General features: G+C 37.5%; 1 protein-coding gene across 1 annotated transcript in view; it reads right to left on the bottom strand.

Annotated features, from left to right (window-relative positions):
- Positions 1-18906, bottom strand: part of LOC122799862 (short transient receptor potential channel 7-like) — a 1065642-nt gene that overhangs the window by 867688 nt on the left and 179048 nt on the right. The window lies entirely within an intron of this gene.

Here is an 18906-nt window from a genome sequence, read left to right as displayed (position 1 = left end):
AACAATTCAATTTAAATTTTATGACATGCTGATATTCTGTTTGCTTTTCACTTGTCTTATGACTTGTTTTGTATGTTTTAAAAGAAAACGTGGAATACTTATTTTTCTGAAGTCTTTGAGGGCAAAAACAGAAGCACTTAACAGATTTTAAAGAGGTTCTGCTAGTCTGTTACTTTTTGGTTTTGGTACAAGTACAGCTCAGTTTAATTAATGGAGGGGAATTTCCACCATGATACAATATTAGATTGGACTTTCACTGAGAACTAACAGTACGTACACCAACCACAACAGTTGTGCAACATCAGAACATACAAGGCATTCAGTGGGAGTTGGATATAATTACTGTTATAAGCCACATACGGGAGACTGGTTTCTGATGTGACTGTCCCTTTGATTATTGCAGGAAGTGGCTGTAACTATGACAAATTACTGGAATGTGGAAAGAGGGCAGGAGCTGAAACTATGGCATATGGATCACAGAGCAACAACAGCACCAATAAATGGAGTGCCTCAGGGAAAAGATCTCTCCCTCATGGATCCTTGAAACAGGGTTTAATCCTTGCATCTAGTCACTCTGATTGTCTCCATATGGGTTCTTTTCAGTCACTGCAGTTTCTTCCTGGAAATGCTACACTTAATTGTCCTTGTGTCCCATATTATGGCTAAAAAGAATATGTGGACAGTTCACTTAGGCAAATAAATTTAACAACTGTGTTGAAAATTATTAGTTACACACTAATTATGTCACCATGTATGTCAGTCTAATTTGACTGTATGCAGAACTACATAGTACGCAAACAATGTGGAATCACAAAAAATGCAGAAACACTGATATGAGCTGTAGGAATACCTTCAGATTATATGTAAATTATCGAATAACTGATATCTAGAAATGACTGGGAAATTCTGTCTGAAATTCCATCATTCAAGAATAATGAGCCGTACATGCAAACACACACACACACACACACACACACACACACACACACACACACACACACACACAAGATTCATAGGGTCATGCTAGGCAATTGATCTCATAGAAAATTTGTCATTTAGTCTCAAGATCATGTTCCATTAATATTGAATAATGTAATTTAACTACTACCTAATTTTTTTCCTCTCAAGTTTTAAGGACTAAACCAGGGGAGAATTTATGGTTTCCAATCCATTTGACTAAGATACATCTGTAGAGGGTCAGGGATCTACTGTGTTTTCCAGTTAAAAGGATGTCTATTCCATAAAATAAATATTCTTTGAGAAAGAGAGAGAGAGAGAAAAAAATCTATCTTACCATGAAGTGCTGTGTATGTCCTTCAAGCAAGTGTAAAGTGTAAAGGTGTTGTTTGTTTTGTGGATGTGTAGGAAGTTTCATATGACTGGATCGTTCAGGGCTTTGTAAGCAAGGCTAAATCCCTCCTTTGAAAGTCTGTAAAAAGCATAGAAGAAAGGGCTTTCAGGTAGTCTATGTAGCACATGGACAACATGCTCTTAGTTTTGTTTTGTGAGGAAACACTACAGTCTTTCAAGATGATAAGGTGAGTTGACATATCTTTGAATTTATTACTGCTCAGTATCTGAGTTGTTTGGCTTCTGCTACATACCTACAATCAACTGTATTACTAGCTGAGTTAAGTACAAATGTGCAGTGTTAAAGATTGCACTGCATTTTATTTTTCTGTCTATTTAACTGTTTCATTGAATATTGTGGTCTGTGTCTCTGTAGTTATTTATTTTTCTATTTAATTGTTTCATAGAATACTGTGGTCTCTCTCTGTCTCTGCAGTAAGCGGGGGCTATTGTTCATAGGTTCATAGGTTCATAGGTTCATACTAGGCTATCTGCCCGAGGGCATTTACAAGCCTAGCCCATAGTTTTGTGGCTTACGCCACCCCTTTAGTATGGGGAACTATACCCATTATTTTGCTGTGCCTCTGTTGAGCAGTGACACTGAGGTAATCCCTGGGGTATATCTGCGATCTCCCATCCATTGGTCAAGATTTCTCTTGAACAAGGCCAGCGAGGTGCTCTGCCTCACATATACCGGGGATTTTATTCCACAGCATAGGGAGTCTTTGGGTGATGAATCTATCCCTCCAGCACGTCCTATTAATAGCTGTGTCGAGGTTTAAGTCTCCCGCCCTTGTGGCTCTGACGATTTTTTGAGGTGAAGCATATTCATCAAATCTGGGTTTGACATGGCCTTGTATGTTAGGCAAAGGTCACCTCTGAGCAGTGTTACTGAATAGAGCTGGAGTTCTTTCAGTCGGGCAGCATAGGACAGATGTTTGAGACCCTTTATCCTTTTGGTGAGGAACTTTTGTGGCCTCTCCAGCTGCTGCAAGTGTCGGGTCAGATACATTCCGAATGGGGCATTGTACTCAATCATTGGTCTGATGAGTGATGAGTATAGGGAGACTATGACCTCCCTTGATCTAGATGAGAATCCCTTCATGAATCCCTTCATTGATATTCAGTGTTAAACTCTAAGCCTAGAGGGTTTCTCTGTATTTATAAGTGTTAGTCACATATCTTTGAATTTATTACTGCTCAATATTTGAGTTGTTTGGCTTCTGCTACATACCTACAATCAACTGCATTACAAGCTGAGTTAAGTACAAACTTGCAATGTTAGAGATTGCACTGCATTTTATTTTTCTGTCTATTTAATTGTTTCACTGAATAGTGTGGTCTGTGTCTCTCTGTAGTTATTTATTTTTTATTTAATTATTTCATAGAATGCTGTGGTCTCTCTCTGTCTCTGCAGTTAATTTCCCACCTGCTGTCCCTGTTCTTGTTCTGGTATTAATCTTGGTGGCTTTGGAATTGCCTGCTCCTCCTGTAAATTTGTGTTTGAACACTCCTCCTGGGTCTGTCTCATCTGCTCACTCAACTGAGTACAGTGAAATCATATTTTGACTTCAAGACACTCCTACCAGTCCCATCTATTCAGCTCTGTCCCAACTCTATTCCAGTCTAGTTTCACTTGCTCATTCTACTTAATATAGAGAGAATATGTGTGAAGGGCAAGCCTCTTAGGTCCTTAATTTTGAACTATGTTCTGTTTCTCCTTTCTCCCTTTCCATTTTCAAAAAAAAAAAAAATAATTCTAAGCTTGTTTCCTGCCTTTCCTGTAACTAGTCTAGTCCAGATACAGATTTGCTGTTACCAGGACTGTTTGTATGCTTCTGAGCCCCCAAAGCCTTTCTATGTTGGAGGGAACCCTTCTAGCTTATCAGTGGGAGTGGTAAGCATGAGGTAGCCTATCTACCACAAGCATGGTTTCTGCCCCAGAATATGTAGCTTATTGGCCATTTGGGCAGTTTTCCCATCCCTTTCTACTTTCTGGTTTAAAAGCCTGCATTTGTGCTTGTTTCCTACCTTTCCTGTAACTAGTCTAGCCCATATACAGATTTGCTGTATCCAGAACTGTTTGTAAGATTCTGAATCCCCCAAGCCTTTCTGTGTTGGAGGGAAGCATTCTAGCTTATCAGTGTGAGTGGTAAGCACCAGGTAGCCTATCTACCACATGATCCAGGTACATATTCTTAGTTTTAGCAGTTCAATTTGCTTATTCATGCTCAGCACTTGTTCAGATCTTGTTAGCACTAAATAAGCTACAAATTACTGCAGCACTCAACCTTCCTCTTTATCTAGAAGAAAATAGTTTTTGTACTTACCTACTTCACTTGCTTAGAGAAAAACAGCTCTTATACTCACTTTCCTCACTTGTCTAGAGGAAAGTAGTTTTTTTATTCAGGCATGTCCAAGGGTCAGCTCCCAGTGTTCTTTCCTGTTTATCTGATGAATCTGGGCATCTTGAGGTAATGTAGCAATTGCCTCATGTACACAGACAACCCTCTCCTCCTACCACCCAACACCACAACCTGTGAGAGATGCACTTATCAAGCCAATCTGGAGGTAAAGCTCTCCCCAACCAGGACTGAATTTGACAGTCAAAACAAGTTAAACACTTGCACCACACCACATTCATCAAATAGTCCCACTAAACTTACACCACCAAAATCTACACATAGAAACACAAAAACATTTGCAGAGGCTATCAATAATAATCTGCTTAAGCAACAGAGACCTCCAAAGCAGAAAATCAAGCAACCTCCACCCCCCCAATACAACCCAAATGACACATAGCCCACAGACTCAGTGTGCCAATAAACCACAGCCCATAAGGCAAAACTACGTACCCAACACACTAGTCTTAGGTGACTCTATAGTAAGTCACACTGATGTCCCACTCACCAGGCTAAAGAAGAAGAAGGTTACTGTCAGCTGCCTATCGGGTGCCAAGATCCGCTACATAACCCATGCACTCAGGTCACTCCATAAGTACAAATATGACTCTGTCATTGTCCATGTTGGTGTGAATGACCTGAAACATACCTCTCTGGACCACATGAAAAGAGACATGGAAAAGCTCTCTGATCTTGTAGCCCAGGCAGGTATGACCCTAGCCCTGAGTAGCATCCTGCCATCGCCCAGAATGATACCACAGTAGAAGGACAAAATGATTGAATTCAACAATTGGCTAAGCTTCTGGTGTCATTCTAAGGGGATCCAGTATCTGTCTGCCTGGGACAACATGGTCGACAGACCACGATGCTTTGCCAAAGATGGCCTGCACCTGTTGCCCTTGGGATACCGGATACTGGCTAAGGGTCTGCCAGCCCTATAGTGCCTTTTTTAGGCAAGGTTCAAAGGACAAATTCACCACCGTAACAGGAACAGGCAAGCAAAAACTGAGGGTAGTGCTACTCAATGCTAAAGTCTAAATCTCAAAATGCATTCACTTGAGGCACTCCTTAAAATAGAGAACATCAATATCTGTGCAGTTACTGAGACCTGGTTCAATGCTCTAGAGAGCACTCCTCCATTACCAGGCTATAACTCATACCACACTCTTTGGCCATCTAACCTGGACCAAAACATCAAAGGCGGAGGTGTGTCCATATTCATTAAGGATATCCACACCTCCAGGCTAGTTGGGCAGCAAAATACATCCAAGGTTATCCAAGTGCAACTAACTCTTGGCAAAACTGCAATCCAAATTGTAGCTTGCTATAGATCCCGCACCATGTCCCAGGATTTCCACTCGTCTTTTCTTGATATACTTGAAAATATTAGGGTTCAGCAAAACACCCTAGTAATGGGCAATTTCAACTACCCCACCATTAACTGGGAAAACTACTCATATACCAACTCCTTCACTCAACGCTTTCTGGAATTCATAAATTCCAGTGCCCTGGATCAACTTATCCACACCCCCACCAGGGGTAACAATATCCTAGACCTAGTCATTACCAACATGAGTGGCCTGTGTTCCACACCTGAAGTCAACTCCTAGTTGGTCAGATCCAACCATAAGCTAATCACCCTAGATATCCGCATCCCACCCCCACCCACCATTAAGGAAACCACAGTAAAAGTTTTCTCCAAAGCCAACTTCATGCTTCTTAAGACAGAAGTGGTGAACTTCATGACAAACATACAGATGGACAATACAGTTACAACTGCTGAATCCTACACAAACGCACTCTATAAACACTTACACGAGTGCATGGATCATGCTATCCCAAACATAACCAAGATGCTATCCTCCAAAAAAAGGAAGCAAATTTGGTGGTCCCCTGTCATAAACAAACTCTACAATAGAAGGAAGAAACTGTTGCAAAAGAGAGAAAAATCCCATGAGTGGAGGAGCTCCCTGGTCAGCCTTGGTAAGAAGCTGAGATCCCTTATAAGATCCTCCAAAGCTAGCTACGAAAACAAAATTGCCACTGATTCTAAGGGCAACCACAAAGCTTTCCATATCTATGTCAAGAATCTCAGTGGCAACACCCAGATCTGCTCAGAGTTACTGCACAACAGCACGAAAATTACAGAACCAACTGATGTTCCCAACATCCTGGCAGATAGTTTCAGTGCTAACTTTACCCCCCTCTCACCACCTAAAGGGCCCATATCTATACAGGAAGACTGCAGAGTCCCTGTAATTACATCTATGCAGGTAAAAGCTGCACTCTCTAAAACCAAAAACACAGCATCCATGGGACCAGACAACACCTCAAGCTGCATTTTACATGAACTTTAGAATGAACTAGCTCCCCGCCTAAGCAACATGCTCAATCATCGTCTCACATAAGGCTTTGTGCCCACTGAATGGTGCACAGCAACAGTTATCCCACTCCAGAAAGGGGGAGCCACTGCTGATCCTGGGAACTATCGCCCTATTAGCCTGATGAGCCTGGTCTGTAAGTCCATGGAATGTATCATCATGGAACTCATAAACAAAGACATTGGTAACCTCCAAACTCTGGACCCTACCCAGATTGGGTTTGTGAAAGGCAGATCATGCCTTCTGAACCTGACTGACTTCTTTGAGGCAGTCACGAAAGCAGTAGACAAGGGTCAGGTGGTTCACACAGCCTATGTTGAACTTGCCAAGGCTTTCAGCACCATCCCCCATTCTGGAATTATAGCTAAACTCACTAAACTAAGTATAAATCCCTACATCACAAGATGGGTTGCCAACTGGCTCACTGACAGAACCCACACTGTAAAAGTTGCAGACTCCAAATCTGACTTCAAACCAATGACAAGTGGAGTACCACAGGGTTCAGTCCTGGGACCCCTCCTGTTTGGTATATACTTCTCTGAAGTACAGGCTAAGACAGAAAGCCTCTGGCTAATGAAGTTCACAGATTACTGCAAACTAGGAGCCATAGACAAGTCCCCAAATGATGTGGACATCCTATAGAAGGGCCTCACTGAGACAGATGCCTGGTGTCAGAGGAATGGCTTCAAGCTCAATGCCAAGAAGAGCATTGTCATCCATTTTGGTAAAAACAATGTACCCATGAACTACCACATAAACGGCAGTCTACTTAATACCGAATGTGTGATAAGAGCCCTTGGGCCCCAAGTGGACAATAGTCTCTCCTTTGATAATCACATCGCCACAGTAGTCGGGAAATCCTTCTATTTGGCACACCTCATCACAAAAGGGTTCTCATCCAGGAATAAATAGGTCATTGTTCCCCTCTACTCGGCACTCATTAGACCCATTATAGAGTACAACGCCCCTTTTGGAATGTACCTCACAAGACATCTGCAGCAGTTGGAAAGGCCACAGAAGTACCTCATAAAGAGGATTACTGGCCTCATACAGATGCCCTATACTGACCACCTCAAAAAACTCCAGCTTTACTCTGTAGCATATTGCCTACTCAGAGGAAATCTCTGTCTAACATATAAAGCTATGTTAAACCCAGAGCTGTTGGACATGCTACACCTAAAGAAATCCCAATCCCTCCGAGCTACATGCTCTAGGGACCTAAATCTTGTCACCACAATGAACAGGACATGCTGGAGGAGGGGTAGATTCCTGTCCCAGAGGCTTCCTATACAATGGAAAAAGCTACCCATCTATGTCAAGCAAAGTTCCTCATTAGCACTCTTCAAGAAAAATCTTGATGAGTGGATTGGTAAGAAAAAATACACCCCGGGGATCAGTTCTGTGGCTCTGCTTAACAGAGGCAAACAAAATTAACTTTCGTGGGTGGCGTAAGCCAGGGAACCTTGTTGGCTTGGCTTACTTAGGCCCTTGGGCTGATAGCCTAGTACCTCCTTATGAACCTATATATTTACAGAAGAATATATCAAAAGGGAAATTGCATTATATTGTGGGTTTGATAAGGGAGGAGTAAAAATGGAATCATAACTTCCCTTAACCTAGAAGATATACCCCTGGTAATAAGTCTGGATAGATGAAAGCATTTCTTGATTTCAGTAGATGTGTGATTGTCAAGGGATTGTTTACTGTCGAAGAAGGTACATAGGTCCCTAATAACTGGGCCAGTTATCAAATGGGTATAGGTTCATAGGTTCATACTAGGCTATCTGCCCTAGTGCATTTATAAGCCTAGCCAGAGTGTGTTTAGCTTTCACCACCCATTTTAAATTAATTTTGCTATGCCCTTTTTCGAGGTTAGTATACTGTGCCTCTGTCTAACAGTGACACAGAAGTGATACCCAGGGTAAACCTACGATCTCCCATCCACTCATCAAGATTCCTATTGAAGAGAGTCAGTGAGGGACTCTGCCTAACCTGGACTGGGATTTTATTCCAGAGTGAAGGGAGCCTCTGGGTTATGAATCTGTCCCTCCAGCATGTCCTATTTATTTCAGTGCTGAGGTTCAAGTCTCGAGCACGTAGCTCAATGGGATTTGGATTTTCTGAGGTGCAGCATGTCCATTAATTCTGGGTTGGACATGGCTTTATACGTCAGGCACACATCGCCTCTGAGCAGGTGGTATGCCACTGAGTAGAGCTGGAGTTTCTTTAACCGGGCAGCATATGGCATCTGTTTGAGCCCTTTGATCCTCTTGGTGAGGTACTTTTGGGGTCTTTCCAGTATCATCTATGTAGTAGATGCAGGGGTGACCATCATTGCCAAAAGGACAGTAGACTATATTTTTTGGAGAATGTTGACATCAGCTAGAGAGTGTATGATAACTCTATGTTTGCAGTCATCTGCAAACTTGTTCAAGGATAGGGCCTTCACCACAGTCTTGATATCATAGCAGAGGATACTGAAGAAAAGTGACCTATGGACTTATTCCTGGGGGATAATACTAGTTACAATTATTTCTGGTGAGCACATACCCTCTATACTAATACACTGGCTTTCATTAATCAGCCTGTTTGCTATCCTATTGGTTAAGTATGTGTTTACATTTAGTTTGATTAGTTTGTATATACTGCCACAATGTGGGATAGTGTCAAAGGTTTTCAACAACAGAAGTAAGCAGTGTTCACTGATTTGCTTGTATCCAATGTGTTAGTGACTTGTTCACAGATGTCCACTAAGTCTAGGAGACATGATCTATCTTTAACAAACAACACCAAGATGAAAATGCAGGAGGATTGAAAATAATTATTTACAATGTCCCCCTAAATTATTAAATTATTAAATTATGTACAATGTGACCCCCTAAACAATAAATCCTTAAAACCACCCAAATACTTTAAAAACAATATTGAAGAATATTGAAAATATATGTTAATATATGTTAAACAAACCATGTTGTAAAGTATCATTAACATAATGTTAATGTTGTCTGAATCGTATTGTAAAAAATATATAATTAACTGTGACTGTTGAAAATAAAACTGAAAATGTATAATCAACAGTTAAAATGTAATCAGACAATTAAAATACATAAAAGAGACCTGGAACCACCTCTTATAATAAATCAAAAATGTTCTTGTTCAGTACAAAATATTCCAATAATTAATAAATTTCTTGTAAAATGCACTTCGTTAGAGTTAAATGGTTAAATAATTATTAAACTGCTACTAAACCTACCCTATGACTAGTTGATCAATAAGTTCTCAAGGATAACTCCTTTCCAAAAATAAATTTTTGATAAAAAACACTTCTTCCATGAATTCTTCAAAGCAACTTGTCATTCTAGAGGCCCTTATTATCTGCCCCTTTACAATCCCCTTTTTTTGGTACAAGGGGTGACCACTGTCAAAGTGCAAATACATGTTGGAAAAGGTCTTTTTACGAAAAAATTTGGATTGGAAACAATTGTTTGTCATGTCTTTATATAAAGTAATGTCCAAATAATCTAACCTGCCCTCTCCAATATTAATGGTGAACCTTAAAAAGTCTGTTGTTTGATTAATATAAACAAATAAGTTTTCCAATTCTTCCTTTGTTCCCTTCCATAACAAACAAATGTCATCTAAAAATCTAGTGTACTGTACTATGTAGTTTTTCCAATTTGTTTAAAAAATAAATCGTTTTTCCCAATAATATAGTACACAATTAGCATACAGGGGGACACACGAGGCCCCCATGGCTACACCCTTTTTTTGGTGATAATATTCCCCATTAAAATATACAAAATTATTTTTAAGGACTGTCTCAGTAAATTCTAACACTAGATTGATAGATTTGTTGTCCAAACCCGACTCACCAACCAAAATTTTGGAAAACCATTCCATCCCTTCTACGTGCGGAATACTTGGAAAAAGTTCTATGACATCCACCGTAACCATCAATAATTTTTTATGAAACAACCTTTTGTTGATCTTCCTCAAAAATTCCCAAGAGTCTTTACAAATGTGTTGTATGGAATTCACAAAATTCTTAACAGTAGCATCTATAAATATTGATAAAGGTTCGGTCATCCCACCCGCCCCAGTAACAATAGGCCTAAATTTCATATTCTTAATACCCTTATGTGTCTTGGGTATGCCAAAGTTAGTAGGTATTTTCGGCCTGTCCACCATCAAAAAATTGTACATTTTTTCATTAATTATACCTTGTAGCAAATGATCATATAAATAATATTTTATTTTAGCATAAGCTACATTAATTTCATTACGTGAGACCGATTCATATTGGTCCATATCTTGTAATATGTTATGCAAATGAATCTCATAATCATTATTGTACATCAAAACTACATCCCCCCCCTTTGTCCGGTTTCATAACCCTACATTTGTCTTCAGTCAAGGTATTTAAAACCTCCATATCTTCCTTGGAGAAATTAATGTCTTCTTTCTTTCTCCCATTATCATTAAGAAGCCTAATTTCTTTCTCAACTAACTCCTCGAAGATTTTTAATGACAGGTGGATGGGAGGGTTGAAAGTACTACTCCTAACAAGGTCTGTTCTAAATTGATTTTGACCTTTGAATAATACATTCAAATTTAACTGCCTCAAAAATAACTTTAATTCAATAATAGTATTGGCAACTGTCCCAGAACGCAAAGGAACATATTGAAATCCTTTAGTAAAAACTTGAAGTACTGGTCAGTAATCGGTATTTCAGTGAAATTAAAAATAATAAAATTGTCTTTTTTACATACCACCTGTGGTGTAGAATCTAAAACAATTCCGTCAAAACCTGTCACATGGTTCTCCACTACTTCAAGGACCATGTCTAATTCACTACAGTGTTCCCCCTCCCCCTCCCTCCCCTCTGATGGTAAAAATCCTGAGTAGAATTGTTTCTACCTTTTTTCGCTATTCTCTCACTCCTTCTCAGGACCTGTGGTTCGTTAACAAATTCGTTCATATGATTAACATCCACAATTTCCTCTCCATTCCTTTGAAATACATTATCCTGAACATTGACATGTTGCCTTAAATTAGGCAACGGGTATGCTCTACCCTCCCTATATTCTATCAAATCTCTTTCTAATTTCATAATTTTTCTGTCAAGAATTTTGTTACAATGGTGGTCCACTTCCCTATACACATTGTCATATCTACTCTTTTCTTTGCCTACCATTTTATCAGTAGTGAAAGACAGATTTAAATGGTTCAATTTTTTTAAAAGACTCTCTCCTTTATTTTCATAGTCCCTAATCATAAGGTTGATAACTTCAATCCCCGCTCTGTTAAATACTTCACACAATTGTTGATGTATTGAACTACCCAATTTCACATTGTTGGGGTACTTGAAAAAAACGCAACCCCTTAGGTACTCTATTCACATTCACACATTGTTTTAAATAATCGATTTCAAGCTGGTTAACTCTAAATGCATACAATTTATCACTAAATACCCTAAAATAATCATCAAAGTTGTTCATATTGTTGGAATTCGTACCTTCAATAAAATTAAATCTCCTAGTGGTCCAGGTCTCAAAATCCATGTCAATGTTATTGAATACTTGTCAATACACACTGATTTGAGTAACGATAAGGTCAACACAGTTTGCTGTTTGATGGAAGTAGTTTTAGATAACAATTTTTTCAATTTTAAAGGTATTCAGTATAAGCAAACTACAGGTATAGCAATGGGTTCACGAGTGGCACCAAGTTTTGCAAACTTGGTGATGGCTATGTGGGAGTTACTGTTTTTGGAGACACATCCACTGTCTAGACACCTCCTTTTCTATAGACGTTATATTGACGATCTATTTATTTTATGGAAGGGAGATCGTAGCACTTTTAACACTTTTGTAGAATATTTAAATCACACCACAGGTTTTTTGAAATTTACTGTAGGTGGTTTTGGTGAAGATTTGGACTTTCTGGATTTACATTTAAGTTACAAAGTTGACAGTTGTCAATTTGAAAGTAACATTTTCAGGAAGTCAAATTTCACAAACCAATACTTACATTTCGACAGCTTGCACCCCACCTTTATGAAGCGTGGGGTTGTGAAGGGGCAGTTCATCAGGTTGAGTCGGTTAACTACTTGCGAAGAGATTTTTTCGAATGAAATGAATAAATTAAAGTGTTTCTTTGTAGACAGGGGATATAAAGAACCATGGCTTAATCACATATTACAAGAAGTTTTTTTGTTGAGACGTAATAAGGCTATTCCAATATTACACAAGTCTCACAATGACGACAAGGTGGTTAACATAGTTAAAGCTGATCCTATCTACAAGTTAGCTTTTCCCATTCCTATAACTAATGAAATGGCTTTCATTAGAAACATTATTACAGGGAATTGGAAGGTCATTTTGGGAAACAAGGAGTTAAGTTCAACATTAGGTAATGTACCTTTATTTACATACAAAAAAACAAAGAATTTAAAAATGATTTTTGAAAAAGTACCTTCGGAAGTTTCAAACAGACTTACTGATGGTACCTTTCCTTGTCAGAATTGTAAACAATGTAGACACATTTCTGGTACTAGTTCAGTGTTTTTTAAACACACAAGAAAATAATTTTTTATTAAGGGGCATTACACATGTAAGACAAAAAATGTGGTATATGTCGCTCTATGTAATTCTTGTGAACATTTTTATGTTGGTAAAACCATTAGAACACTCAACAAACGTATCTATGAACATGTGTCTGCTATTAAAAACAAGGATTTAACAAATGCCCTAGCAAAGCATGCGATTGTTTGTTCAGATTTCAAAAAATTCACTTTTTCTGTATTAGAAAAGGTTCAGGATGTAGGTTTTTGTGGTAATTACAAAGTTAAACTGGAATGTAAAGAAGCTATCTGGCAAATTCTGCTTAATGCAGACAAATACCCTGGGTTAAATGAAGCAGTGAACATTAAGTGCTTTTTACAAGCACAAAGACCTAAATAAGTGTATTACAAGTTCTTAACCACACTAAATACACATGTATTTAGACAATATTGATTATTTAAATAAATTTTTAAATGAGTATTTTTATATGATTATAACATTTTAATAATTAGATACAGAAATTTTGATTAAATAAGAGTAACTGTGGCTTTAATTACACTTTGGTATTTAAACACATTTGATTGGTCTATGGAGATCATGAGTAGATGTATTGGTACTATTTAAACTTGTTTTAGTATGAGTTATTCACTTTCTGAAGAAGTTCACAGGAAATAAAGGTGGACGAAACGCGTAAAAAGATTTTTTTGACTTTGAGCCTTTTGTCTGTTCACAGTGGTCATTTTGTTTTGAGTTCTAAAGTTTTAAGTTTCTACAGTTGGTACAGTGTTTATTGTTAGCATTAACATAATGCCCTTTATTTCCATTATTCACCCCGACCCCCCAGAAACATTGTTTATGTTATTATTTCCTCTCCAAGTGTTCACATTATTCTCCATCTGGTTAGACCCCACCAGTCTATTTCCGTCTGCCGTTGACTCCAAATTCGGCGCCCTTTCATTACGCTTGATGACGTTATCAAAATACTGTTGTTGGTTACCAGGGAGACCCATCCCGGTCTCTAAATCGCCATTCCCCAAACTATTAGAAAGTTTAGTTAACAAAGCCAGAGTGCTGTCGTGGTTGTCAGTTTGATCACTGTCCTTAAACACGGTGGATGTCATAGAACTTTTTCCAAGTATTCCTCACGTAGAAGGGATGGAATGGTTTTCAATATTTTGGTTGGTGAGTCGGGTTTGGACAACAAATCTAACAATCTAGTGTTAGAATTTACTGAGATAGTCCTTAAAAATAATTTTGTATATTTTAATGGGGAATATTATCACCAAAAAAAGGGTGTAGCCATGGGGGCCTCGTGTGCCCCCTGTATGCTAATTGCGTACTATATTATTGGGAAAAACGATTTCTTTTTTAAACAAATTGGAAAAACTATATAGTACAGTACACTAGATTTTTAGATGGCATTTGTTTGTTATGGAAGGGAAAAAAGGAAGAATTGGAAAACTTCTTTGTTTATATTAATCAAACAACATACTTTTTAAGGTTCACCATTAATGTTGGAGAGGACAGGTTAGATTATTTGGACATTACTTTATATAAAGACATGACAAACAATTGTTTCCAATGCACAATTTTTCGTAAACATGTATTTGCACTTTGACAGTGGTCACCACTTGTAGCAAAAAAAGGGAATTGTAAAGGGGCAGATAATAAGGGCCTCTAGAATGACAAGTTGCTTTGAGGAATTCATGGAAGAAGTGGTTTGATAATAAGGGCCTCTAGAATGACAAGTTGCTTTGAGGAATTCATGGAAGAAGTGTTTTTTATAAAAAAATTATTTTTGGAAAGGAGTTATCTGGGAGAACATATTGATCAACTAGTCAAATAAGTAATTGAGAATAAGGAAAACAAATATTATCCACTTATTGGGAAAGGAGACAACACTATTGAGACATGTAATCCCAAGATGGACTATAAGACAGGAGCTTTTGTTCACACTTATTCTGAGTCATTCAATGAGACTGAGTCTATTATTAAAAAATATTGGCATGTATTATGAGTAAATGAGAAAATATCGGAACACATTCCCCTTCAACCTAGTTTTGTTAGAAAAAGGGATTTAAACCTCAAAGATTACTTGGAGAGAGGTATAGGGAGGAGACACGGAGTAATATTAAGAAGAAAGGTACCTTTAGCTGTGGGTCCTGTCACCAATGTTCTTTTATGTTTAACAAGACTTCTTTATTTATTCCTTCCAGGAAGTTTCACATTAAACCCTCCCAATATTTTAATTGCAAATCAAATAGGGTGGTTTCTTTAGGAATGTGTGTCACATGTTTTAGTTTTTACATTGGGAAGATGGAAAGGCATTTAAACAGGAGAGTCTATGAACATCTATATGATGTTAAAAAAAGGGAAAGAGACTAATGCCTTTTTTAAACATTCCCTGGTATGTCCTAACATAATGCTGAAGTTTTTTGTGGTGGAGCAAGTGGATGTTGACTCCAGGGGAGGGAGTTGGGAGACCAAATTAGAATATAGGGATTTGCTATGGCAACTGAAGCTGAACGTCGGTCGAACCCCGGGGTTAAATGACAATATCAGCATCAGTAGTGTGCTCAAATTAAGATCTGCAAGGTTGTAGTTTTGTGACAACCTCTTTAGTTTTGTTTTAATTTAGTTTTTAAATCTTGTTTTTAATACAAAGGACGTACGATTATAGGGTAGGTTTAGTAACAGTTTAATAATTATTTAACCATTTAACTCTAACGAAGTGCATTTTACAAGAAATGTATTAATTATTGGAATATTTTGTACTGAACAAGAACATTTTTGATTTATTATAAGAGGTGGTTCCAGGTCTCTTTTATGTATTTTAATTGTCTGATTACATTTTAACTGTTGATTATACATTTTCAGTTTTATTTTCAACAGTCACAGTTAATTATATATTTTTTTAAAATACGATTCAGACAACATTAACATTATGTTAATGATACGTTTACAACATGGTTTGTTTAACATATATTAACATATATTTTCAATATTCTTCAGTATTGTTTTTAAAGTATTTGGATGGTTTTAAGGATTTATTATTTAGGGGGGGTCACATGTTGTTACGTGGTGGTATTTAAGCAGATTGTTGCTTCCTTTCAAAGGTTCTGAGGAAGCCTGGGATTGGTCCCAGGGTAAAGCGCTTAACTTAATTTTATTGTGACTTCTATTGTGGGTCTTGTGTTGTAACTTTGGAATAAAATTAATATGTTTACACTGCTACGTGGCTTTTTAACTGTTTTGGAGCCAGCCCAAGTTGTGGACATTGTAAATAATTATTTTCGATCCTCCTGCATTTTCATCTTGGTGTTGTTTTTGGATTTCATCCTTTTTGCTGTTCTATCTTTAACAAACCCAACTGAGTTTGGGTCAAGAGACTGTAAACTGCTAATGTCCTTGTTAATAAGTTCTGTCATGATGCACTCCATTGCCTTACAGATGAGGCTCGTTAGGCTGAGTAGTAACACAATCACCAGAGTCAGTGACCATCTGGCCTTTTGGAGTGGGATCACAACAGCAGTTCCCAGCAGCACAGGAACAAGTCCAATGGAAAGGCTAGCACTGCATAGGTTTAGTAGCTAGTCTATAAGACCATACCTGGTGATCATTAAAAACAGGTTTGGACTCTGTTTCAAAACCCATGTGGCTACTGTTCTTGACTTTGGAAATGCCCTGAGATCTTGTTGCAAAATGATCTGAGGGGAGGTTATGGGAATGTTAATCTGTTGGGGAAATTTGTGTGAAGATAAAGGTACAAAGTTAGAGCTACATCTATCAAGTGATATGTTGCTTTGTCCTCTGGAGATGAGTAAGTGCTGTTAGTATGTATTAGCTGATTGCAGTACTGGGTACTGAGTGCATGGTGTCTGACATAGATATCAAAGTCCTTGTGGTTGTCCTTTACAGACAGCAATTTTCCTTTTGAAATTATTTTTGGAAGATTTAAATTTAATTCAAAATTCTTTGTTTATCTTTTTTGATTTCATTTTAGAGATTGTGATACTTTGTTGATGTTTGCTAACAATAAGTTTCTTCCTTTTATTATATAGGTTCTTTGTTCTTTTTTATTAGGATTACAGCAAAATGGTTTATTCTTACGTTTATCATTATATTTCTGTCTGATGGCAACTGATGGCTCAATACAAGCATTTAGACGAGAATAGAATCTGCCCATGAATGGAGCAGTGTCAGACACAGCCATAGAGGGTTATACAGACGAGAGGGGGTACTTAAATTTCATCAGGTCATCAGCCAATAGATTTTCTGTAACAAATTTGCCATTAAATCATCTCTAAAGCAGAATGATTTGATGTCACTCAGGTTTAACCCTTTTAATGAATATTACTGATTGGTGGTTTGAAATAACTATTGAATGGCCAGCTACAGATAGAGAGCATAATAGGATTATATTACTATGGACAGGATCCAATATTTCTGAGCCCTTAGCATAGCCTTCAACCATATGTTACCACTACACCCAGCATTTTCAGTTAGCATGCATAGTTTCTTATTCTGTGGACATTTAGACTATATCTATACATATTTAGGAAAATGACCACTTGTCATTTTGTTAACCATAATTTCAAAGCTGGAAGAACTGCAATTGCAGAATCCGTCTTTAGCATTTTATTAACAATATTTTCATTTAATTTCATGCATATTGATCCTTCACTAATTCTGCATGATCACATTAGTCATCTACGAAAAAATTGCTGTGAGTCTGTCTCGCTCTTCCACCACATGAAAAAAAATGTTTGTGCATTAATGATGGATGTTCATTTTAATTCTGATGATCATGACTAACACAAGAATGACTGCAGTAGAATAAATGTCAGTCTGCGATAGCAATATCTCAAAATATTGTTCCACAATCAAAGTAAAGCAACCTTGAATTTAATATATTTAATTGGAGGGAATGTAGGTACATCCCCATCCAAATGTTAGTGTTCCAGGAATGCTTCTAAATGGTAAAACATATTTTAAGCAGCAACATACTAAGTTCTGTTATTTTCTCCTTAAATGTAGAATTGTAGAATATTTTTCATTAGTGCAGCACTCACAACAGCAGGACCAGCTTCTGTAACAGGGAGGCATTATTTACCCATGACAGCTCCCTGAAAGCAATAAATATTCTGTAAATCACTTTCCTTGCTTAGGCATAGTACAGCTATCAAAATATTGTTTACTGTTTCATACTGTTGAATTCTTATTTACTTTTTCTCTGTTGACCAAGTAAAATTACCAATTCATTGACAATGTAACTCTTTTGGCATTTGTGGTCCCTCTAAAATTTTGGAAATAGCAGTTCATAAGTGCTGTGTTGCCATTTGCTCAGTAGTCTACTGCTCTGTATTGAGCAAGTGCATATTTTAAGTTGTTATAAAAAATAACAGTCAAATTATCCATTGCTATGGAGAAAAAATTCAAATGTACCTAAAGATAAGTATACTGTGTCTTACAACATTTGTTACTGTACTGTTCAGTTATTCACACACACACACACACACACACACACACACACACACACACACACACACACACACACACACACACACACACACACACACAGATATTTTTGATGTGTGTACAAAGAATACCTCTTTTTTTGCATTTTTTGGCAAGTGCACATTACGTATGTCTTTGTGTATGTTTATCTTTTAACCAACCAACTGTAATATTATTTCTGCTATTTCAGCTTTAAGCCCAGGTTATGGCTGAAAAAACTTGAAGAGATCTGCCCATGGACCCAATAAACAAACTGAAATAATGAATGGGTAAATTAATAAATGAATGAATAAAATCACAAGAATGTGCATTAGCTAATCAACTACTCTGATATGGAATACTTCAGGGAAATTGCTTAACACATTCCAGGGTAACTGTAGGTAGGTCTTCAGTTATGCAATGACTGTATTAAAAGTATTGAATGAGCTGCCATCATTTTACTAGAAAGTGATTCGGTAACAGACAGATTAAGAAGTCAGAAATCATTCGGCTCTTATTTTTTAACAATGCGTGTAAAATAATTTTTAGTAAGTGTTCAATGATGCTTATTTATTATCTGTAGTTGTAGCACTCTCACTGGGGAAATAAAATACTCTGTGGGATATAAATCACTAATAAGTTCAAAGACAGGGTTTCTCATATATGTCTAAAATCTTGATAATGATTTGCTAGGACAAGACTCAGTAGTAATT

This window comes from Protopterus annectens, chromosome 4.part0, assembly GCF_019279795.1.
Source record: "Protopterus annectens isolate FY-2018-M chromosome 4.part0, PAN1.0, whole genome shotgun sequence".
NCBI lineage: Eukaryota > Metazoa > Chordata > Ceratodontiformes > Protopteridae > Protopterus > Protopterus annectens.
Note: the sequence above shows the minus strand (reverse complement) of the source record. Positions and strands in the feature narration are given on the sequence as shown.